Genomic DNA, 25,618 nt, shown 5'->3' with positions numbered 1-25,618 from the left:
TATTAAAATTTTGACAAAATTTTCTATAGAAATAAAATTTAGACAAAATTTTCTATGAAAATTAATTTTTGACAAAATTTTCTATAGAAATAAAATTTTGTCAAAATTTTCTATGGGAATAAAATTTTGACAAAATTTTCTATAGAAATAAAATTTTGGCAAAATTTTCTATAGAAATAAAATTTTGACAAAATTTTCTATAGAAATAAAATTTTGACAAAATTTTCTATTGAAATAAAATTTTGAGAAAATAAAAATAAAATGTTTACAAAATTTTCTATAGAAATGAAATTTTGTAGTAAAATTTACAAATTTAAGGAAATAATGTAAATACAACCATAGCGATAGGCGTTCAACGAACACTTCTTTATGTTTACTTCTTGGGAGAAGCCCAAAATACACAATGGAATAGAGTGGCACCTAGCGGTATATCGCCGCTATTCTAATTCAACGGCGGAAAATGGAATAGTGTTGCCATCGTTTCCGACACTAGGAATTACTGTTACTTTACCACGCATAAATTATTTTATCTTCGAGTAAATCAACAAATTATAAAAAATTACTTTTCATGTAAGACTGATACCGAAACAGGCGATTAACGTCCATATACATGAGGAAATAAATTAAATGTTCTTATTCAATTGTAAAGTGAAACTTTTTTTGAATATGTTCATTGCAGAAATATGTATCGCGTCAAGTCGGCATGATTGTGTTTAAACACTTAGGAGAATATTAGACTACTAAGCCATTTCATTGAGAGAATAACGTTACAAACTTAATTTTTTATAATATCACATATTTTCATACTAAATTTTCGTTTTTTTAAATCAGTTCTAAATTTTGTTTTATTATTTACCTCTTTTGCATTTGTTTAGCAGTGGAGAATCAGTACGAATTTAGATTTATAAAAAATTATTTTTTTATAAGTATATCCGATTTGGTTACATTTCCTAATGATGTTGCTGTAAAAAATAATCCACAATTCAAGGCGTATTTGGTTTGTTATCCTGGAAAACAAAAGAATGAAGGAAACAAATAGTTAGTAAATATATAAATAAAAAAGAAAGATAGAAAGCTTAAATAATAGAAACAAATGTATCAATCAACTGGAGAGGTAGCAATGTATACCTTTTGTATATGTAATGAATAATAGGATTATATAATTTCCTTTTTATGGAGAACCTGATAAGTTGGCTTTCAAACTGTACAGATGACAGCTGTTTGGGATTTCTAAAGAGTGATGACAAGGGCATAGTGCGCTAGATTTTTTTCGGACTATTTCTATAGTCCAAAAAAATTTTATTTCTATAAAAAATTTTGTCAAAATTTTATTTCTATAGGAAATTTTGACAAAATTTCATTTCTATAGAAAATTTTGTCAAAATTTTATTTCTTTAGAAAATTTTGTCAACATTTTATTTCTTTAGAAAATTTTTTCAAAATTTAATTTCTTTAGAAAATTTTGTCGAAATTTTATTTCGTTTTGTTTGTTATTGTTGGCTTCTCTTCAATCGTTATTGTTGTTTTTTCTTTAGAAAAAATTGTCAAAATTTTATGTCTATAGAAAATGTTGTCAAAATTTTATTTCTTTAGAAAATTTTGTCAAAATTTTATTACTACAGAAAATTTTTTCAAAATTTTATTTCTATAGAAAATTTTGTCAACATTTTTTCTAAAAACATTTTTTCTAAAGAAATGAAATTTTGTCGAAAGCACAATAAACGTATAATAATCAACACCGCGACAAATTTCATACGAAGGATATTTAATATTAGTGATCCAGAATTTCATTCTGAAAATAAAGATAAAATTGAACGAATTCTCCAAGACAACAATTTCCCACAGCGAACGATATTTCAACTTTTATCGAAAGTAAAAGCCAACCAGCATAACAACCAAAACTTGACTAATGATAAGGATTCAAAATTATACAAACCAGTGACGTATATACCAAACTTCTCCGAGAGACTGTGCAAGTCTAATATATACAATAAAGAAAAATACCAACTCGCGTTAAAAACTACTAATACAGTAAACGGATTATTTAGTAAAACCAAAACAAAAATTAAGAATGAAGACCAACACAACGCAGTATATAAGCACACAAAAAAATTTTTTTCCGATTCAATCACCAAATTAATTGATCCAATTAAATTTTTAATTGAAATGTCTTCAATCACGAAAATGATAGTATCAATTACAGTTTTAATTGGGCATAGAAAAAATTCTTGATTAAAAAATTAATTGATTTTTTTCAGCAAATTTCAATTAATTTTTTAATTGATTCAATCAAAATTTTAATAGATGTTGATTGCAAAACTCAATTAATTTATTAATTAAAAAAGGTATCTATTTTTAATTACTTTCTGAATTGGCATAGAGTTTTTATTTGGATTAAAAAATGGTTGTTTGAAATACATTTTTAATTAAAAATTAAAAAAAAATCAGCACTTTTTTTAACTGAATTAGTCTTCCGAATTTGATTAAAAAGTTAATTGTATCAATTAATTTTTTAATTAAAAATTTTAAAATTTTCAATCATTGACTTAATTAACTTAATGTTTCTATCATGATTAAAAAGTTAATTGTATCAATTAATTTATTAATTGAAAAAAATTTCAACTTCAATTAACTTTTTAATTGGAAATATTTTGGTGATATTTTTTTCTGTGAGATAAAATGCAACGGTGACAAATCCAACTTATGCCAAAAGACATATATTGGTACAACAATGACAAAATTAAAAAAAAGATTGTCTTCACATAAATCGGATTTAAAAACAACAGACAAGCCAATGGAACAAAAAACAGCACTTGCGGCCCACTGTACTTTGACTGATCACAAACCTAACTTAAACGACGTAGAAATCCTAAGCAAGGAAAACAACTACAGACGAAGATTTACTCTGGAGATGTTACACATCATTAACACTCCAATTAACGAGAGAATAAATTATAAGAAAGATATTGACGAAGTCAACCGACATATCGGAAAATAAAAAAACAAGAAACCAACAATTTCAAGTTTAATTTATAGACCTATAGCCCAGATTATGAGATTAAAAAAAAAAAAACATTTTATTTCTTTAGAAAATTTTGTCAAAATTTTATGTCTATAGAAAATGTTGTCAAAATTTTATTTCTTTAGAAAATTTTATCAAAATTTGATTTCTATAGAAAACTTTGTCAAAATTTTATTTCTATAGAAAATGTCAAAATTTTATTTCTTAAGAAAACATTGTCAAAATTTAATTTCTATAGAAAATTTTGTCAAAATGTTATTTCTATAAAAAATTTTGTCAAAATTTTATTTCTATAGAAAATTTTGTCAAAATTGTATTTCTATAGGAGATTTTGTCAAAATTTTATTTCTATAAGAAATTTTGTCAAAACTTTACTTCTATAGAAAATTTTGTCAAAATTTTATTTCTACAGAAAATTTTGTCAAAATTTTATGCCTACAGAAAATTTTGTCAAAATTTTATTACTATAGAAAATTTTGTCAAAATTTTATTTCTATAGAAAATTTTGTCAAAATTTTATTTTTATAGAAAATTTTTTTTCTATAGGAAATTTTTTCAAAATTTTATTTCTATAGGAAATTTTTTCAAAATTTTATTACTACAGAAAATGTTGTCAAAATTTTATTACTACAGAAAATTTTGTCAAAATTTTATTTTTTATGTCTAAGAAAATTTTCTCAAAATTTTATTTCTATAAAAAATTTTGTCAAAATTTTATTTCTATAGAAAATTTTTCCAAAATTTTATTTTCATAGAAATTTTGTCAAAATGTTATTTCTATAGAAAATTTTGTCAAAATTTTATTACTATAGAAAATTTTGTCAAAATTTTATTTCTATTTTTTTTTCAAAATTGTGATTTCTATAGAAAACTTTGTCTAAATTTTATTACTATAGAAAATTTTTTTCGAAATTTTTTTTCTATAGAAAATTTTGTCAAAATTGTGATTTCTATAGAAAATTTTGTCACATTTTTTATTTCTATAGAAAATTTTGTCAAAATTTTATTACTACAGAAAATTTTGTCAAAATTTTATTTCTATAGAAAATTTTGTCAAATTTTTTTTCTACAGAAAATTTTGTCAAAATTTTATTTTTATAGAAAATTTTGTCTAAATGTTATTTCTATAGAAAATTTTGTAAAAATTTTATTTCTATCGAAAATTTTGTCAAAATTTTATTTCTATAGAAAATTTTTTCAGAATTTTATTTATACTGAAAATGTTGTCAAAATTGTGATTTCTATAGAAAATTTTGTCAAAATTTTATTTCTATTTTATTTTATTTCTACAGAAAATTTTGTCAAAATTTTATTTCTATAGAAAATTTTGTCAACATTTTATTTCTTTAGAAAATTTTGTCAAAATTTTATTTTTATAGAAAATTTTGTAAAAATTTTGTTTTCATAGAAAATTTTGTCAAAATTTTATTTCTATAGAAAATTTTGTCAAAATTTTATTTCTTTAGAAAATTTTTGTGAAAATTTTATTTCTATAGAAAATTTTGTCAAAATTTTGTTTCTATAGAAAATTTTGTCAAAATTTTATTTCTATAGAAAATTTTGTCAAAATTTTATTTCTATAGAAAATTTTGTGAACATTTTATTTCTATAGAAAATTTTGTCAAAATTTTATTTCTATAGAAAATTTTTTCAGAATTTTATTTATACTGAAAATGTTGTCAAAATTGTGATTTCTATAGAAAATTTTATCAAAATTTTATTACTATAGAAAATTTTGTCAAAATTTTATTTCTATAGAAAATTTTTCCAAAATTTTATTTTCATAGAAATTTTGTCAAAATGTTATTTCTATAGAAAATTTTGTCAAATTTTTTTTCTACAGAAAATTTTGTCAAAATTTTATTTTTATAGAAAATTTTGTAAAAATTTTATTTCTATCGAAAATTTTGTCAAAATTTTATTTTGTCAAAATTTTATTTCTATAGAAAATTTTGTCAAAATTTTATTTTTATAGAAAATTTTGTAAAAATTTTGTTTTCATAGAAAATTTTGTCAAAATTTTATTTCTATAGGAAATTTGGTCGAAATGTTATTTCTATAGAAAATGTTGACAAAATTTTTTTTATAGGAAATTTTCTCAAAATTTTATTTCCATAGAAAATTTTCTCAAAATTTTATTTCTATGGAAATTTTTTTCAAAATTGTGATTTCTATAGAAAATTTTGTCAAAACTTTATTACTATAGAATTTTTTTTTTTAATTTCTATTTCTATAGAAAATTTTGTCAACATTTTATTACTATAGAAAATTTTGTCAACATTTTATTTCTTTAGAAAATTTTGTCAACATTTTATTTCTATAAAAAATGTCAAAATTTTATTTCCATAAAAAAATGTTGTCAAAATTTTATTTTTATATAAAATTTTGCTAGATTTTACTTCTGGAGCCTCATGGAGGAGCAAATTTTCCTTGTCATGGAGTTAAACATAGAATCGGCCAGCACTCATTGATAAAAGACAAGTTCACCATATGAGGTACCACAATGGACTAAATGGGTTAAGTAAGCCTGAAATAACGGTCCGAATCTAACCAAACCTAAATTCGCCTGGGACGCTATTGACTCAGCTCTGCTTCTCTTATTTATCTCAATAAAATATATAAGGATTGTTTTTAAATCCCTAGTAAACAAAATTTGCTATTCTTAAAGCCACTGCAATTTAAGATAATTACAGGTCCTTCAATTGTACCGTTACATTTAGTATTTTCCTATTTTCATGGTTTCGTTATTCCAACCTCCTCCTCCCCACTCATTAATGTCACCATTAATATTCTAGCCACTTTGTACATTAAACCATATCTGCGCTACAGCCAAAGTAATAACAAACCGAAACTCTGTTGTCATCATCTACGATTGTTGCTATATGTCCATATGCGATGGGCCACAACAACGTTGACAATTTTCCAATACACTGTTGTCAAATTTCATATGCTACAGTTAGTTTCGTGTTAGAGAGATCAAGAATGCTGGCCCATTGCAGACATTGCCCAAGCAAAGAGGAGATGCATATTTTTTGCAATATAAACAAACATTAACAGAAGCGAACGATAATAGTCTCACCTTCTGCGACTTATTTCCTCTGTGGCATTTCTATTTGAAGATTCTAGGATTGGATTGAAGGTAGTGGTACTAACTATACCGGGAACAGCAGCTACTGCAACATTTCCTTCCTGTACAAGAAGAAAGCAATGTTGCTGTCTGTTACTAAATATGGTTGCTTGTTTGGTTGTCTACAACAATGTTTTGTGTAGGTCTGGTGATGATAGAATAATTCTCGCTCATCGTATGCTGTTGTTGTTGCAGGCAGCAGGTAACATTAGAATAGATGCCAAATGTACTCCAAGAAACTTTCCAACCAACAGTGGTGTACGATACCACATCACATCCCTACATATATGTATGTGTATGGATAAGGAAGTTTTCAGGAATTTAACATGAAAGAATCAGCTGCCAAAGACTTCATACCAAAGAGTGGGCAGAAACGAGAAACATGTAACAGAGAAAGAGAAGAAATTTCCCACTGTCATGTGCACTATCATCATCATCACCATCCAAGAGGATTTATGGCAAAAAGTAATGTTTGTGTTTTTATTTAAAGGCAAATTATATTTGTATGAATACAAATGTTCTGTACGAAGAAATTTTCATCAACAGACAACCAGAAGTTTAGCTAAACGGTAGGAAGGAAAAAGTGCTTTAAGGTATTAAGGGAACAAGTCACAATAAAACTGTATGGAGTTATGAATGTGAATATACTCCAGTTAGATATGTTCAAAAGCCTCGAGAACAGACTACTTCCTCATAGAGAAAGAAAAATTGTGTACATAGTAATTATTTGGAGTATATTTGGATTTTTTTCTAGAGGAGAAGAGAACTGCGTTGTATTGAAAACAACTATTGGTTGCCGCAAATCTCTCAAAGTGATAGCGAGACAGTTATCCGAAATGTGAACTTTCGGTTTCAACGTGAGAGTGAAGGTTTGTTCGTTGCAGAAGTGAACATTTCGATGTGGAAGACAAAGAACGTTCAGGACAGCCGAAGAAGTTTGCAGATATTGAACAGGATGCTTTATTCGAAGAGGACTCGTGTCAAACGCCAGAAGAACTGGGCAAATCGCTCGAAATGATATGCCAAGGCATTTTCCATTGATTGAAACTATTGGGAATAATTCAAAAGCAAGGAAATTGGGAACCGTACGTACAAGTTGAAACCGTGACACGTTGATTGGGAATAATTCAAAAGCATGCAAATTGGGAACCGTACGTCCAAATTGAAACCGTGACACGTTGAAAGGCGATTTCTTTACTGCTGCTCTAAAAAAAAAGGTTCATGATACCCGATGAGGAATCGTATCAAACGCAAGAACTTAAAAATTTTTATTAGCTACACAACAAGCCATCGTTCCAGTTCCATCGATTGAAACTATTGGGAATGATTCAAAAGCAAGGAAATTGGGTACCGTACGAGTTGAAGTCAAGCGACGTTGAAAGGCGATTTTTTCACTACTGTTCCGAAGGCAACAAAGAAAAGGATTTTTATACCCTCCACCATAGGATGGGGGGTATATTAACTTTGTCATTCTGTTTGTAACACATCGAAATATTGATCTAGGACCCCATAAAGTATATATATTCTGGGTCGTGGTGAAATTCTGAGTCGATCTGAGCATATCCGTCCGTCTGATGAAATCACGCTAACTTCTCAACGAAACAAGCTATCGACTTGAAACTTGGCACCAGTAGTTGTAATTGATGTAGGTCGGATGGTATTGCAAATGGGCCATATCGGTTCACTTTTACGTATAGCCCCCATATAAACGGTTCCCCAAATTTGGCATGCGAGGCCTCTAAGAGAAGCAAATTTCATCCATGCAAAAATTGGTCCACATCGGTCCATAATTATATATAGCTCCCATATAAACCGATCACAGGATTTCACCTCCGGAGCCTCTTGGAAGACCAAAATTCATCTGATTCAGTTGAAATTTTTAATATATGGCCTCAAACACCCATGCAAAAATTGGTCGATACCGGTCCATAATTATATATATAGGCCCCATAAACCGGTCCATAATTATATATAGGCCCCATATAAACCGATCCCCAGATTTGACCTCCGGAGCATCTTGGAAGAGCAAAATTCTTCCCATTCGGTTGAAGTTTGGTACGTGATGTTAGTATAGGGTATCCAACAACCATGCAGGAATTGGTTCCTATCAGTCCAATATAATATATAGCTCCCATATAAACCGATCGCCAGATTTGACCTCCGGTGCCTTTTGGAGAAGCAAAATTCATCCGATCTGGTTGAAATTTGGTACGTAGTGGTAGTATATGATATTTAACAACCATACCAAAAGTGGTCCATATCAGTCCATAATCATTTATAGCCCCCATATAAACCGATCCCGAGATTTGGTTTTGGAGCCTCTTGGAAGAGCAAATTTCATCCGAGTGATTGTGGATGACAGTCTTTCGTAGAAGTTTCTACGCAATCCATGGTGGAGGGTACATAAGATTCGGCCTGGCCGAACTTACGGCCGTATATACTTGTTTTGCATAACATCGTTACCCACGTAAATTGATCCGCGGATTTGACCTCCGGGCTCGTTAAGGAGCAAGTTTCATACGATGCTTTTGAAATTCGATACGCATTGCCAGTATATAGATTTTAATAATCATGCAAAAAAATTTGGTCCATATCGGTTCATAATTTCATTTAACTCCAATATAAACCGACTCCCAAGATTTTACTTCTGCATCCTCATGGAGACACAAATTTCATCCGGTCGCATTGAATTTGGCTTTCGAATTACTATGCGAAAATTGGTTCATATCGGTTCATAATAATATGCGCCTCTATATAAACCAAGAAGAAAATTAAGAAATATAGTGGCTTATATAGGTATTTAATCTTCGTTGTTTTATTTATTTAACAAAGACTCCATATGGACTACGTTACAATTTAGCAGACAATTTTAAGAAGGCTTAAGATACGGTGCCATCTGCAACTCTTAACACAACCCAAGTAATTCGATTATGGATGGCAGTCTTTTGTGGAACTTTATGCGCAATCCATGATGGAGGGTACATAAGATTAGGCCTGGACGAACTTTCGGCAGTATTTAATTGCTCAATTTCCACATAAACGTACGTGATTTCGAATTCGAAATTCATACTCTCCTTCAAATATTCTCTATTTCAGACTTACTCAATTTGAACCATGGACGTCGTGAATGGGCAGAATGGTTCCAAGAAATGGCAACAGTGGAAGATCAATTTTCGAAGAAAATCATCTTCAGTGATGAGGCACATTTTCACCTCAGTGGATTCGTCAATAAACAGAATTGCCGTATTTGGGCGAATGAGAATCCAAGAGTGATTGTCGAAAAACCAATGCACTCACAAAGAGTGACTGTTTGGTGCGGTTTATGGGCTGGCGGCATCATCGGGCCGTATTTTTACCAAAATGAGGCCGGTCAGGCCGTTACTGTGAATGGTGTTCGCTATCGTGAGATGATAACGAACTTTTTATGGACCGAATAGGAAGATATGGATGTGGACGATATGTGGTTTCAGCAGGACGGTGCCACTTGCCACACAGCTAACGAAACAATGGATCTTTTGCGCAATTAATTCAATGGCCGTGTTATCTCACGTAATGGCAGTGTCAATTGGCCACCAAGATCATGTGATTTGACACCGTTGGACTTTTTTCTTTGGGGTTATTTGAAAGAGCTAAAGGATGAGATAATTCGGCACATGAACGTCTTAGAACGTCCATTATGCCTCAGCGTCATCGAAAATTTGGACCATCAGATGAAGGTGTGCCACCGAGGTCGCGGCGCCCATTTGGCCGATATTTTGTTCCATACAAAATTGAGTAATACCAATATATCATAATAAAATAAAATTACAATAATTTCCTAAATAGTTTGTTTTATTTAAAATCAACATCGGCCCTTGAAATTTTAACCACCCTTTATAAAATATGAATTTCGAATTCGAAATTCAAATTCTCCTTCAAGTATAAATTATGACACTTTTTATACCCACCACCATAGAATGGTGACGGGGGTATAATAAGTTTGTCATTCCGTTTGTAACACATCGAAATATTGATTTCCGACTATATAAAGTATATATATTCTTGATCAGGGAGAAATTCTAAGACGATATAACGATGTCCGTCTGTCTGTCTGTCTGTTGTAATCACGCTACAGTCTTCAATAATGAAGCAATCGTGCTGAAATTTTGCACAAACTCGTCTTTTGTCTGCAGGCAGGTCAAGTTCGAAGATGGGCTATATCGGTCCAGGTTTTGATATAGTCCCCATATAAACCGACCTCTCGATTTGGGGTCTTGGGCTTATAGAAATCGTAGTTTTTATCTAGAGGTACTTTATGACCACAAAGAGGTGTGCCAAAAATTGTGAGTATCGGTCCATGTTTTGGTATGGTCCCCATATAAAACGACCTCCCGATTTGGGGTCTTGGGCTTATAGAAGCCGTAGTTTTTATCCAATTTGTCTGAAATTGGAAATCTAGAGGTATTTTAGGACCATAAAGAGGTGTGCCGAAAATGGTGAGTATCGGTCCATGTTTTGGTATAGCCCCCATATAGACTGATCTCCCGATTTTACTTCTTGGGCTTATAGAAACCGCAGTTTTTATTCAATTTACCTGAAATTGGAAATCTAGAGGTATTGTAGGACCACAAATACGTGTGCCAAAAATTGTGATTATCGGTCCATATTTTGGTATAGCCCCCATGTAGACCGATCTCCCGATTTTACTTCTTGGGCTTATAGAAACCGCAGTTTTTATTCAATTTACCTGAAATTGGAAATCTAGAGGTATTGTAGGACCACAAATACGTGTGCCAAAAATTGTGAGTATCGGTCCATGTTTTGGTATGGTCCCCATATAAAACGACCTCCCGATTTGGGGTCTTGGACTTATAGAAACCGTAGTTTTTATCCAATTTGTCTGAAATTGGAAATCTAGAGACCATAAAGAGGTGTGCCGAAAATGGTGAGTATCGGTCCATATTTTAGTATAGAAGGCTCACTGATCATGAAAATTGCTTGAAACTCAATGTAAACTTTCCAGATTTTACTTCTCGGGTGAAAATCTACAGTTACGTTACGATACCATTACCTATATTCCACCTACATTGCTATAATTTGGTAAATAGTAGAATTTAATACATTGCGGAATTTCACACAAAACACTCACGCACACATTCATCAGCCATCCACCCCCACACTTGTGTATGCATTACATTACATTCGTTACATAATCACTGTCTATTAGATTCTAATGCCTTAGTTAATGGCAAAAGCAAAGCAGTAAATATCTCAACATTTAACATTCACATAGAGTGCTCAAGTAATAACAGCAACAACAACTGTAACCACAACAACAACAGTAACAACAACTATGAAACCATATACCAGTTTAGTAGTAATAGAGCTAAGTATGTATAGAGTACATAGAAAATGTATTGTACATACCGTCGATAATGGTACCCCTGCACTCTACCATCATCATTATCATCGTCATCAAACATTGAGGTATGCTAGCTGCTAGCTTTCAACCTCGTAAACAATCAACAAAAAAAAAAATAAAAATAAAACAGAAAATAAGCCAACATTTGAAAACAAAACAAAAGCGAAAACCCCGCTCTCTAAACTAATGGAGAAAACTTGTTTTTGTTGCTACTATTTCAAATTTGCTATTATTCTGTAGTACGATATGGATGGATACAGATTTGAATCGTTTTTGCCAAAATGTTAGTGAGAAAATATTCTACGAGGATTCGAACGATATATTTTTGTAAAAGATTTACACGAAGAAAAGATAGCAAGTGAATCAGAAAATGGAAATGCCGATTTGCGCCAACCAACGACTATTTTTGGCCGGTCGAAGCCGCCGCCGTTTATAATGTGGGCTCATCGCGACTGAAATTTATCAAATCACAATAGTGCATGCATGCATGTGGCACTCAGCTTACTTTCCAGGAACGGTTCCATTTAGCTTCATATACTCCACAAGCTTTTTTTCCCTACTCATTATACCAACCCTCCATCGGAAATGTACGAAATTGTTCGATAGTTAAGTAATAGTCATTTACGGATGAACAAATAGTTCAGAAGAATTCATAAACAAGAACATACCATACTCGATGACCGGTATAAAACTAAATTTGGCTTCGATCATTCTGGATATACGGCTAAGTCATATTTGTTTGGGAAAACAGGTTAACCAAAAAACTAGTTTCAAATCTCTTTTTTTTTTTGTTTGCTATTATTATTAATTTTTTCATTTTCTTTTCAATTCTTATTTGCCGTAAGCGACAAACTAAAACATTTAATTATAGATACAAATTTGTAAATGACGTAAAATGTCAGATGATGACCAGCATTTTGAAATAAGATTTTGGCAAACTTTTCAATAGAAATAAAATTTTTACAACATTTTTTATAGAAATAAAATTTTGACTAAAATTTTTTTAAGAAATAAAATTTTGACAAAAATTTTCTATAGAAATAAAATTTGACAAAATTTTCTATAGAAATAAAATTTAAAAAAAAATTTCCATAGAAATAAAATTAAAAAAAAAACTCTATAGAAATAAAATTTTGACAAAATTTTCTATAGAAATACTATTTTGACAAAATTTTCTATAGAAATACAATTTTGACAATATTTTCAATAGAAATAAAAATTTGGCAAAATTTTCTATTGAAATAAAATTTTGACAAAATTTTCTATAGAAATAAAATTTTGACAAAATTTTCTATAGAAATAAAATTTTGAAAAAAATTCTATAGAAATAAAATTTTGACAAAATTTTCTATAGAAATCACAATTTTGACAAAATTTCTATAGAAATAAAATTTTGATAAAATTTTCAATATAAATAAAGTTATGACAAAATTTTATTAGAAATAAAGTTATGACAAAATTTTCTATAGAAATAAAATTTTGACAAAATTTTCAATAAAAATAAAGTTATGAAAACATTTTCTATAGAAACACAATGCTGACAAAAATGTTCTATAGCAATAAAATTTTGACAAAATTTTCTATAGAAATAGAAATTTTGAAAAATTTTCTATAGAAATAACATTTTGACAACATTTTCTATAGAAATAAAATTTTGACAAAATTTTCTATAGAAATAACATTTTGAAAAAAAAATCTATAGAAATAAAATTTTGACAAAATTTTCTATAGAAATCACAAGATATTCAATAGAAAAAAATTTTGACAAAATTTTCTATAGAAATAGAGATTTTGACAAAATTTCTATAGAAATAAAATTTTGATAAAATGTTCAATATAAATAAAGTTATGACAAAATTTTATTAGAAATAAAGTTATGACAAAATTTTCTATAGAAATAAAATTTTGACAAAATTTTCAATAAAAATAAAGTTATGAAAACATTTGCTATAGAAACACAATGCTGACAAAAATGTTCTATAGCAATAAAATTTTGACAAAATTTTCTATAGAAATAAAATTTTGAAAAATTTTTTTATAAAAATAAAATTTTGACAAAATTTTCTATAGAAATCTAAATTTTGACTAAATTTTCTATAGAAATCTCAATTTTGACAAAATTTTCTATAGAAATCTCAATTTTGACAAAATTTTCTATAGAAATCTCAATTTTGACAAAATTTTCTATAGAAATAAAATGTTAACAAAACTTTCTATAGAAATAAAATTATGACAAAAAATTCTATAGAAATAACATTTTGACAATAACATTTGACAATGACTATTGACAATGTTCAATAGAAATAAAATTATGACAAAATTTTCTAAAGAAGTAAAAATTTTGACAAAATTTTCTATAGAAATAAAATTTTGACGAGATTTTCTATAGAAGTAAAAATTTTGACAAAATTTTAAATAGAAAAAAAGTTATGACATAATTTTCTATAGAAATACAATGTTCTATAGCAATAAAATTTTGACAAAATTTTCTACAGAAATCACAATTTTGATAAAATTTTCTATAGAAATAAAATTTTGAAAAAATTTTCTATAGAAATAAAATTTTGACAAAATTTTCAATAGAAATATAATTTTCACAAAATTTTCTATAGAAATAAAATTGTGACAAAATTTTTTTTATAGAAATCACAATTTTGACAATATTTTCAATAGAAATACAATTTTCTATAGAAGTAAAAATTTTGACAAAATTTTCTATAAAACAAAATTTTGAAAAAATTTTCTATATACACAAAATTTTGACAAAATTTTCTATAGAAATCACAATTTTGACAAAATTTTCTATAGAAATAAAATTTTTACAAAACTTTCTATAGAAATAAAGTTTAGACAAAATTTTCTATAGAAATAAAAATTTGACAATATTTTCAATAGAAATAAAAATTTGACAACATTTTCTATAGAAATAAAATTTTGACAAAACTTTCTATAGAAGTAAAATTTTGAAAAAATTTTCTATAGAAATCACAATTTTGACAATATTATCTATAGAAGTAAACATTTTTGACAAAATTTTCTATAGAAATAACATTTTGACAAAATTTTCTATAGACATAAAATTTTGGTAAATTTTTCAATAGAAATAAAATTTTGACAAAATTTTCTATAGAAATAAAATTTTAACAAAATTTGTCTATAGAAATAAAATTTTGACAAAATGGTCTATAGGAATAAAATTTTGACAAAATTTTCAATATAAATAAAGTTATGACATAATTTTCTTTAGAAATATAAATTTTGATAAAATTTTCTATAGAAATAAAATTTTGACAAAATTTTCGATACAAATATAGTTATGACATAATTTTCTATAGAAATAGAAATTTTGATAAAATTTTCTATAGAATTAAAATTTTGACAAAATTTTCTATATACCTAAAATTTTGACAAAATTTTCTATAGAAATCACAATTTTGACAAAATTTTCTATAGAAATAAAATTTTGTTGTTTTTGATCTCAGCTTAAAGCCATGCATTGACTAAACTACAAGTGTAGCTTAACCAACAGAGGAAAAGTATGCTTGTCAAATTTATTTGGGCAAAGCCCTATAGACTGCAAGATGGTTGGATGGGATGTACAGCTGTTTCGGAATTACCACATTCCTCATCAGCATCCTCTACTTGCAGCAAAACTATCAACCAATTATCAGAATAAATTCGGGTAATTCACTCATCCCAAAGTGAAATACACTTGAACCTTCCGAAAAAGGGTTTAATAGTCGGCTACTGCCTAAACAAATTTGCAAGCATATCTCTTTTCCTTTGCCAAACTCAAATCATCGATTTGAATGTAGTTGGTTGGGTTTGTTTTTGAGCGTGCTTCCTCTATCTTCATTCGTTTTGTTTTTTATTGTTGGCTTCTCTTCAATCGTTATTGTTGTTTTTGATCTCAGCTTAAAGCTATGCATTGACTAAACTACAAGTGTAGCTTAACCAAGCTGAGATCAAAAACAACAATAACGATTGAAGAGAAGCCAACAATAACAAACAAAACGAAATAAAATTTTGACGAAATTTTCAATATAAATAAAATTATGACAAAATTTTATTAGAAATAAAGTTATGATAAAATTTTCTATAGAAATAAAATTTTGACAAAATTTTCAATAAAAATAAAGTTATGACAAAATTTTCTATAGAAACACAGTGCTGACAAAAATGTTCGATATACATAAAATGTTGACAAAATTTTCTATAGAAATCACAATTTTGATAATTTTTGTTTTTGAAATCACAATTTTGACAAAATTTTCTATAGAAATAAAATGTTGACAAAATTTTCTGTAGAAATCAGAATTTTGACAAAATTTTCTGTAGAAATCACAATTTTGACAAAATTTTCTATAGAAATCACAATTGTGACAAAATATTCAATAGAAATAAAATTTTGACAAAATTTTCTATAGAAATAAAATTTTGACAAAATTTTCTATAGAAATAAAGTTATGACAAAATTTTCTATAGAAATAAAATTACGGCTGTCACTGAACATTATACCTTAAGTATGTGTTTCACAGAATTTCTATATTTTCAAAGTTTCAATGAAACTTTAAAATAGAAATCTATGTATTGCAAATTCATGTTCTCGTCCCTGATATCTTCTTGACACAAATCCTTGTTAAATTACATCAATTTGTCGGAAATGCCAATTGCTTGAAATTCAATTTAGTTTTTTTTTTCTATTATATTGATTTTCACAGAAATTCTATATCTAAACGAGCAATAAATCCCATCAAATATGCCAGAACACATAGCCGTCGTCAGTGTTAACGAAATCAAGTAAGACAATAACAAAGAAAATCCCCCCAAAAAAGAACTTTACCAACAAATAATAAACTGTTCATGGAAAAAGTCTATTAGTTTTGAGCCCCAAAGTTTTATGGGCTATGATGATGGGTTGGGTGGAGAGATAACCCTCGACGAAATAAAAGAAAATAATGTAGGGAAAAATAAATACAATCAGTTTGTTTTGTTTGTCTTTCAAAGAAAGCGCAATACTCTCCAAAAACTACCTCCCCGAATTTTTCCATTTCATGTTAGGAGAAAACCAAAAAAAGAAATCCCCATTATTGGAGCCGCCTAACCTCTTTCATCTTTCGTTTTCTTTTTTCACTTGTGCCACAACAATAGAGATATTGTTGTTATGCCCCCCTCCATCACCCCTTATCAACCAAATTTTTCTTTATTTTTCCATTTCATTCAATAAAAAAGAAAAACAACATTTGTCTTGAATAATGGATAGATAGAATTTCGGCATTTTTATTCCATTGCCATGCTATGCCACACACTCACACTCATGTACACAGATAGAAATGAAAAACATTTTAATAGTTTTTCTTACATCGCCACTCTTCCCCACTGACATTTGCCCATAGAGTGAATGACAATACAACAGCAACACTATCATTTACAGCAACAGCAACAACAATGGCTGTCTTAATAGTTTCGCTTGGCATCTTATGCTTCTTCTTCTTTTTGTAATGGATCCCAAATATTTTTTGGTTTATAGTGAATAGGGTTGCCATAGAACTTTTTACATAAAAACTTTTTGCATAAAATTTTCTTATATCATAAAACGAGTGATATGGTAATTAAATGTTTCTTTTGGCATTTTTTTTTTAATTTGTTAACAATTAAAATTAAAATATTGCGTTGCTAAAATAAGAGAGGTAGTGTCTATTCTACAAAAAACAAAAAAAACATTGCCGTAATTTTAAAATAATAAACGAACGATGTGATGTCTGGATAATTTCACAACTTGTGTAGACACCTGTTTTAGCGATGCCACCTTGTTATTAGATCATGGGTATTACTTAATTTTTTTATTAACAAGTCACTGCCACTAAATAAAGTTAAAATGGACTAAAATATAGGAAAAACTTTATGCGATTCACTTTTTTGTATACGGCTAAAAATGTTGGCCTGATATGAAAGATAATCAAAACTAAACTTTAGCGCAAAAGATTAAGGAAATGTTTGTTTAAAATAAAAAAAAAATAAAAAAAAGTTAAAAGAAAATGTATGCTTGTTTAAATTTTGTTATGCCAATCAATGAAATTTGCATCTTTTAGTTAAATTCGTATGTCTTTGAAGTAAGAAAAAAATTTCCTTTGTGTTAAAAAAAAAAACATTTTTCTTAAAAAAATTATATTTAAAAAATTGAGGTAATTAAAAAAATAAAAAAAATAAAACGATAAATGAGAACTGTACCCAAATTTAGAATTTATAGATCCTTTCAGTTAAAGTCGTATCTCTTTGAAGTTAGAAAAAAAATCCTTTGTGTTAAAAAAAAAACATTATTCTTAAAAAAAAATATATTTAAAAAAAATTGAGGTAACTAAAAAAATAAAAAATAAAAATAAAATGAGAACTGTACCCAATTTTAAAATTTATAGATTGACGAATTGATTAAATGAATGAATTGATTAAAAATTGGACTGCTTCCTCCAAATATTTTTTATTTTATTTTAGAAGTCGCGTCTTTGGCTTATTTTATTTAATTTTAGAAGTCGCGTCTTTGGCTTATTATGAATACACTCAGAAAAAAGTGAACCCACCAAAATAAAATATTTTTATATTGAAAACGCCGATATTACAAAAAAAAATAGTGAATGTTGTTCACTATTTAAAAACCTAATTAATTTTTTAACTTGTTAAAGAAAATTTCGTAAGAAAAAAATTAGTGTTCAAATTACAAATTTTTTTTAGTGTCATATGAAGTTCAAGATGGGCACAATTGTGGTCAATTTTACAAATTTCATTAAATTCTGAACTTTTTTATGAGAAATACGAATTTAGTAAACCTTTCTGCTTCTTAAATTAAGTTAGGTTTCCCATAATAGTGAAATTTAACTAAAACATAATAATTGCCATGAATTAAAATAAAGTTAAATTGGCTCTAATGCCCTGGGGTTTCTTATGAAAATCAGCGTGGTCAATTTGGACTTTACCCGCTCGTTGATGTTAAAAAAAACTTTTAGCGGGAAATATAGTTTCCTGGCATTTTTTGCGGTTTTTATATTCGACCTGTTTCTATTGAAATATGGACAAAACTGCGTTTTTATCTAACCTTTACTGCTATAATAAGGTTTTCCACATATTCCAAAGCTCCATCCAAACATTAACAATAATTCCCGCCGTGACTTTTTCTTTTTTCTTTGGGAAAATCTAGCGATTTTTAGTAAAACAATTCTGGCAACGCTAATGAAAATGCTGAAAAGCCAGTAAATAAAAACATAATGCTGGATCTTCAAAATGCTGTATTGGCAACACTGCTACTCACTCTTTTGTATCTTGCTGATTCAACAAATCTGCAATAGGTTTGTTTTCTTTTTTAAATAAAAAAAAACAAAATATTTCGCATTTCTTCATAAAAAGTGAAGGCAGGCAAAGGAAGACGACACTAAAATAACATTGGGAAGACTGTAAAGTGACACGCAGCGTTTGGTTTAGAATTTTAATATATATTTTGGTTTGATTTTGGTTTTATTACGACAAATCAAAGTCTACTGCTCATGATGTCTGTCAGTAGCGTGCTTGGCATTTGGCATGATTTCGGAAGAATAGAAGAAATATACAAAATTTAGATGAATCAACATTTTTGTTTGAAAACTTGAAGACAGCAAATTTGCCATGAACTTGCATGAAGTTAGCGTAATTTTTGGTGTACATTTTAAATGGATTGGATTAACTGTTTTCCAATTGAAAAACAGTTAATCCAATTAAATATTTAATTGATTTTTTGTTATTGATAAATTTTGAGAAAATTTTAAAAATTCAATATTAATTATAAAAATATTGCTGATATCTTTATCTGTATACCCCAATTATACAATAACACACAGGCTTGCAGAAAAGCAAGATTTTAGTACTAAAATCACAGAGGATTTTGAAAGCGACTTTGAAATCCACTACGAGACAGCTGATATACTAGTTACACTAAAAAAAAAGCATACCCGGTTCCAAAGATTTTGTCTTTACTTTAAAAATTTTGGTATTGATTCCGAGCCAAAGAAGCGGAGAATACAAATAAGGATACTTTTAAGACACAATTCTCTTTTAAATTCGGGTTTTGTGTACTTGCTTCTAGGAAGCAAATTTTAATTTTTCGCTTTTTCAGCTTTTTTTCTTCATATGCTATCAAAGTCCTTTAAAAACGAAATAACGACCACTTTATTTTCCAAATTAAGACTCGGCTTCCAGCAGAAATTATGCTGTGTTTCAAGTAAAAAACGTCTTTAAAATAAAGTGTTGAAAAACATGTCCTATATTTGAACGATTTTTTGCTTTGTAGTCAAGATGCAAAAAGACAACAAATTTAAAGACAATTTCATTAAATTTAAAGATTTTTTCTGAATTATTAAAGTCAAGTTGACCTTAGCCCAAACATTTTTTCTTTCATGTTATGATATCCATTTTTAAATCAAATCACTTAATTATAAGGACAATACGACTTCATTGAAAAGTTTATCGACTTTTGGTCAAGGAAAAAAACTTTATAATAAAAAAATGCGTCTTTTATGCTAAGCAAAATTTGCATTCGTATTTTAAAGACATGAAATCTTTGACCTCACGACAATATTTTTTTCAGTGTATGTTGAGCATAATATCATATTAAGCCATAAAAATGTATAAACACAATGAACCGTTATTTCGATGAGAATATAAAATGCAATTAAAATGACATATCTCTCACTGCGAGAGTACCAATGAGATACTCAAAGTTATCATAATGCTAATGAGAGTACTAATTGAGTAATAAGAACAATGATAATAATATTTAAGGTAGATCATGTCAACTTATCTTAATTCTTATGTTAACATAAATGATTTATAAAATATGATAATAACGTTGAGGAATATTAATGAATTATTACATTAATTGCACGAATTTAAATCAATTAATAAAATCAATAAACATTTATAAACACAGCGAAAAGTTATTCCAGTGAGAATATAGAAGGCAATTAAAATGACATATCTCTCAATACGAGAGTAAGATTTTGATACTCAAATGTATCATTGTGTTAGTGAGATAACCAATTGAGTAATGAGAACAATGATAATAACATTTAAGATAGATCATGTTAACTTGTGTTAACATTAGAAATAACATAAATGCTTAGTAACATTTAATGAACAACTTAACATGAAATATACATATATCATGATAACAAGAGTCTTTAATTCTTTATCTGATACGTTTTTGTAATTAAATTCGAAAGACATTTACATTATTGGCCCATTGAATTTGTCAACAATTTTTTTCATTTATGCAAATAGCAATACCAAAATTATCGATGAATATTTTGATGCGACCGTGATTGCCATATGAAAAAATACAAAAAAAAAACAGTTCCATAATTATATATGTATAAATTTTTGATGCTTCAAATGTAAATGAGCACAATCATTGCATGAAATAATAAAAAAAAAAAACATTAAAATGAATTATGAGCCTATGTATGGAGAAAACTCGCAATTATTGTTGACAATTCTATTTGAACATTTTTATGTAAATTGTTTTTCCATGCATAATTGACATTAGTGACGATATTGCCGAAGAGTGAGTGAGAGAGGAGAGGAGGTAGGTATAAGAAGAGTCGGACAAATAATTTCGATACATATATTGGGCGGGTTTTATTGGGTAAACTAACTACCTGTGTGAATTCCATCAAATGGAAGGTTGAAAATAAATTAGTATGCACTGGTTTTGAAAAAATTTATGGCATGCACAGTGTTTTAGTAAATATTAGAATTTGTGTTTCACATTTATTTAGTTCTGAATTGGAAAATTACCATTGATTGCCTATGTCTCAACTACATTTAATGGGGTGTTCAGCCGGAAAAACAAAATTTTATTTCCAGAGAAATAACATTTTGTCAAAATTTTATTTCTATAAAAAAATTTCAAAATTTTTTATCTATAGAAAATTTTCTAAAAATTTCATTTCTATAGAAAATTTTGTCAAAACTTGATTTCTATAGAAATGTTGTCAAAATATTATTTCTATATAAAATGTCAAAATTTTATTTATATATAAAAACTTTTGTCAAAATTTTATTTCTATAGAAACTTTTATCAAAATTTTATTTCTATAGAAAATTTTGTCAAAATTTTATTTCTATAGAAAATTTTATCAATTTTTTTTTCTGTAGAAAATTTTCTCAAAGTTTTATTTCTATAGAAAATTTTGTCACAATTTTATTTCTATAGAAAATTCTGTCAAAATTTTATTTCTATAGAAAATTATGTCAAAATTTTATTTCTACAGAAAATTATGTCAAAATTTTATTTCTATGGAAAATTTTGTCAAAATTTTATTTATATATAAAAACTTTTGTCAAAATTTTGTTTCTATAGAAAATTTTGTCAAAATTTTATTTCTATAGAAAATTTTGTCAAAATTTTATTTCTATAGAAAATTTTGCCAGAATTTTATTTTTATAGAAAATTTTGTCAAAATTTTATTTCTATAGAAAATTTTGTCAAAATTTTATTTCTATAGAAAATTTTATCAAAATTTTATTTCTATAGAACATTTTGTCAAAGTTAGTTTTATAGAAAATATTGTCGAAAATGTATTTCTATTGAAAATTTTGTCAAAATTTTATTTCTATCGAAAATTTTGTCAAAATTTTATTTCTATAGAAAATTTTGTCAAAATTTTATTTCTATAGAAAATTTTGTCAAAATTTTATTTCTACAGAAAATTTTGTCAAAATTTTATTTCTATAGAAAATTTTGTCAAAAATTTATTTCTATAGAAAATTTTGTCAAAAATTTATTTCTATAGAAAATATTGTAAAAATTTTATTTCTATAGAAAATTTTGTCAGAATTTTATTTCTATAGACAATATTTTCAAAATTTTATTTCTATAAAAAATTTTCTAAATTTTATTTCTATAGAAAATTTTCTAAAAATTTCATTTCTATAGAAAATTTTGTCAAAACTTGATTTCTATAGAAAATGTTGTCAAAATTTTATTTCTATAGAAAATGTTGTCACAATTTTATTTATATATAACAACTTTTGTCAAAATTTTATTTCTATAAAAAATTTTCAAAATTTTATTTGTATAGAAAATTTTCTAAAAATTTAATTTCTATAGAAAATTTTGTCAAAACTTGATTTCTGTAGAAACTTTTGTCAAAATTTTATTTCTATAGAAAATTTTATTAAAATTTTATTTCTATAGAAAATTTTGTCAAAATTTTATTTCTATAGAAAATTTTATCAATTTTTTTTTCTATAGAAAATTTTCTCAAAATTTTATTTCTATAGAAACTTTTGTCAAAATTTTATTTCTATGGAAAAGTTTTTCAAAATTTTATTTCTATAGAAAATTTTGTCAAAATTTTATTTCTATAGAAAATTTTGTCAGAATTTTATTTTTATAGAAAATTTTCTAAAAAATTCATTTCTATAGAAAATTTTGTCAAAACTTGATTTCTATAGAAAATTTTGTCAAAATTTAATTTCTATAGAAAATGTCAAAATTTTAGTTATATATAAAAACTTTTGTCAAAGTTTTATTTCTATAGAAAATTTTCTAAAAATTTCATTTCTATAGAAAATTTTGTCAAAACTTGATTTCTGTAGAAAATTTTGTCAAAACTTGATTTCTGTAGAAAATTTTGTCAAAATTTTATTTCTATAGAAAATTTTGTCAAAATTTTATTTCTATTGAAAAATTTGTCAAAATTTTATTTCATTTCATTAGAAAATTTTGTCAGAATTTCATTTCTATAGAAAATTTTGTCAAAATTTTATTTCTGTAGAAAATTTTGTCAAAATTTTATTTCTGTAGAAAATTTTGTCAAAATTTTATTTCTATAGAAAATTTTGTCAAAATTTTATTTCTATAGAAAATTTTGTCAAAATTTTATTTCTATAGAACATTTTGTCATAAGTTTAGTTCTATAGAATATTTTATCAAAATTTTATGTTTATAGAAAATTTTGTCAAAATTTTATGTCTATAGAAAATTTTGTCAAAATTTTATTTCTATAGGAAAAAAATTATTAATTATTATAAATTATTTTATTATAAAATTATTTCTATCCACTGTGCATCAATTTCATTGATAACATCATATCACCATCTATCCATGCACTTGAATAAGAATATTTCCTATTAAAATATTTATGCAGAATTATAAATTGGAATGAAATGATGACGGTGATGATGATGAACCTGGTATTTGTGATTATATTGTTTGATTATTACTGACATCCTCAAACACCTGTTATTATTCGTGTAGTAGGTAAATAATAAATTTAAATATTATTTTGTGTGGGATACATATCCATTGTCATTCATATTTGATTATTGTGACATTTGTATAATAAATCAATTTTAAAATAAACTCTGTTGATAAGGCATCAATAAATAATAAAATGTTCTAGGCACGTCTTAATTGATTTAAATCAAGGTTTTTGAGCAAACACTGCATATATACTAAAACTTACGATATAGTGTACTTGTATGTGATAGGTTGCAATCAATCATTCCATAAAACATACCTAAAAGAGAAGAAAAAACAAAAATATTACAAAAAAAAAAATTAAATATTTATAATGGTGAGTATATAATTATTTATAATATTGAGGAAAATATCGACTACTGTTTATTTCGTTAAAGGAAAACTGAAACTTTCCTTTAACTTAAAGTATCAGAAGGGAAATGAGATTAATTGTACATTATTAATATCTCATGTGTGTCGTTGGCAACGCGACATCATCCTCTGCTTGCAGGTCACTGAATAGTCTGATATAGAGAATGTCTCACTGTTGTCGTTGTGCAAGTTTAATGGCAGATTTGCAACTTTTTCAAATGGTCGATGCTTTTGTACCACTAAATACCATCCTGTTTTCATGTTTGTGCAATCTTTTTCTTTTGTTGTGCCACTAACGGACCTATCACCAGACTGGTGGTACCTAGGGTTGCCATACATTCCAGGATTTGTCGGAACAAGCATTTTTCAAAAACAGTACCCCATATTTTATCACTTGGTATTTTGCATACACGCCATGCCGTAGTCGTTATTACCTGCAGACTTTGAAATACCTAAATATGTTGGAGCCTCTGAAACTTTCTTCCAAGACGTCTACGATGATTTTATATCAAGCTGTATTTTGAAAGTCGGAAGCCTAAACTGATATTTACTGACCATTACTTTCTGTTAAGGAAAACAAGATTTACATCGCTGCTTCTTCCGTAGTGTCTTTCGATACTAGGAATTTGAGTATCGCCATGGACATGAATATGGGTATATTTCGCATCACAGTTGGCAATTGTTATAGTATCACTAAAGAGTCTATGGTAGTGATAGGGATAAAATCGATTTTGAAATTTTGTCAGAGAATACAGATTGGAATAGAATTGGACACTAATCGTGAACTGATAATTATAATGTGTAAAAATACTTTTCGTGAATTTGTAATAAAAAAAATATGTGCGTATTTTTTTACATTTACTGCTCAAGTGACAGCTGATGATTCGAAAAACAGTGATAGTCATTTGATTTGGAGACGAAATTCCGGGACAATCCAGGCGAATCCCGGCCATCTGACAAGCCTAGTGGTACCAGAGCTCCAATTTGTCCCATTTTTCAATTTTCATATTCATTGATTTCTATGTTCACATATTAAATTTTTTTTTTGGATCTACACATTTAATGAAATACAATTATCAAAATAATCTATTGCTCAACATATTCCAAAAGTTTTTTTATTTCCGGGGGCGATTCGGATGCTCAAAATGAAACAGAAGTTTAGTAGGTAATCCTACTAAAGGGTGATTTGTTAAGAGCTTGATAACTTTTTTTTAAAAAAAAACGCATAAAATTTGCAAAATCTCATCGGTTCTTTATTTGAAACGTTAGATTGGTCCATGACATTTACTTTTTGAAGATAATTTCATTTAAATGTTGACCGCGGCTGCGTCTTAGGTGGTCCATTCGGAAAGTCCAATTTTGGGCAACTTTTTCGTGCATTTCGGCCGGAATAGCCCGAATTTCTTCGGGAATGTTGTGTTCCAAAGC

The 25,618-nt window shown here is 27.4% G+C and overlaps 1 protein-coding gene across 4 annotated transcripts in view; it reads right to left on the bottom strand.

Annotated features, from left to right (window-relative positions):
• Positions 1–25,618, bottom strand: part of gpp (DOT1 like histone lysine methyltransferase grappa) — a 189,793-nt gene that overhangs the window by 84,743 nt on the left and 79,432 nt on the right. For all 4 annotated transcript variants that reach the window (XM_075290107.1, XM_075290106.1, XM_075290108.1 and 1 more), the window contains exon 2: positions 857–1,007. The gene's annotated coding sequence lies outside the window, so the exon portion shown is untranslated. The remainder of the gene's footprint in view (positions 1–856; positions 1,008–25,618) is intronic.

Source organism: Haematobia irritans, chromosome 1 (assembly GCF_050003625.1).
Source record: "Haematobia irritans isolate KBUSLIRL chromosome 1, ASM5000362v1, whole genome shotgun sequence".
Taxonomy (NCBI): domain Eukaryota; kingdom Metazoa; phylum Arthropoda; class Insecta; order Diptera; family Muscidae; genus Haematobia; species Haematobia irritans.
This window is presented reverse-complemented; position numbering and strand designations above follow the sequence as displayed.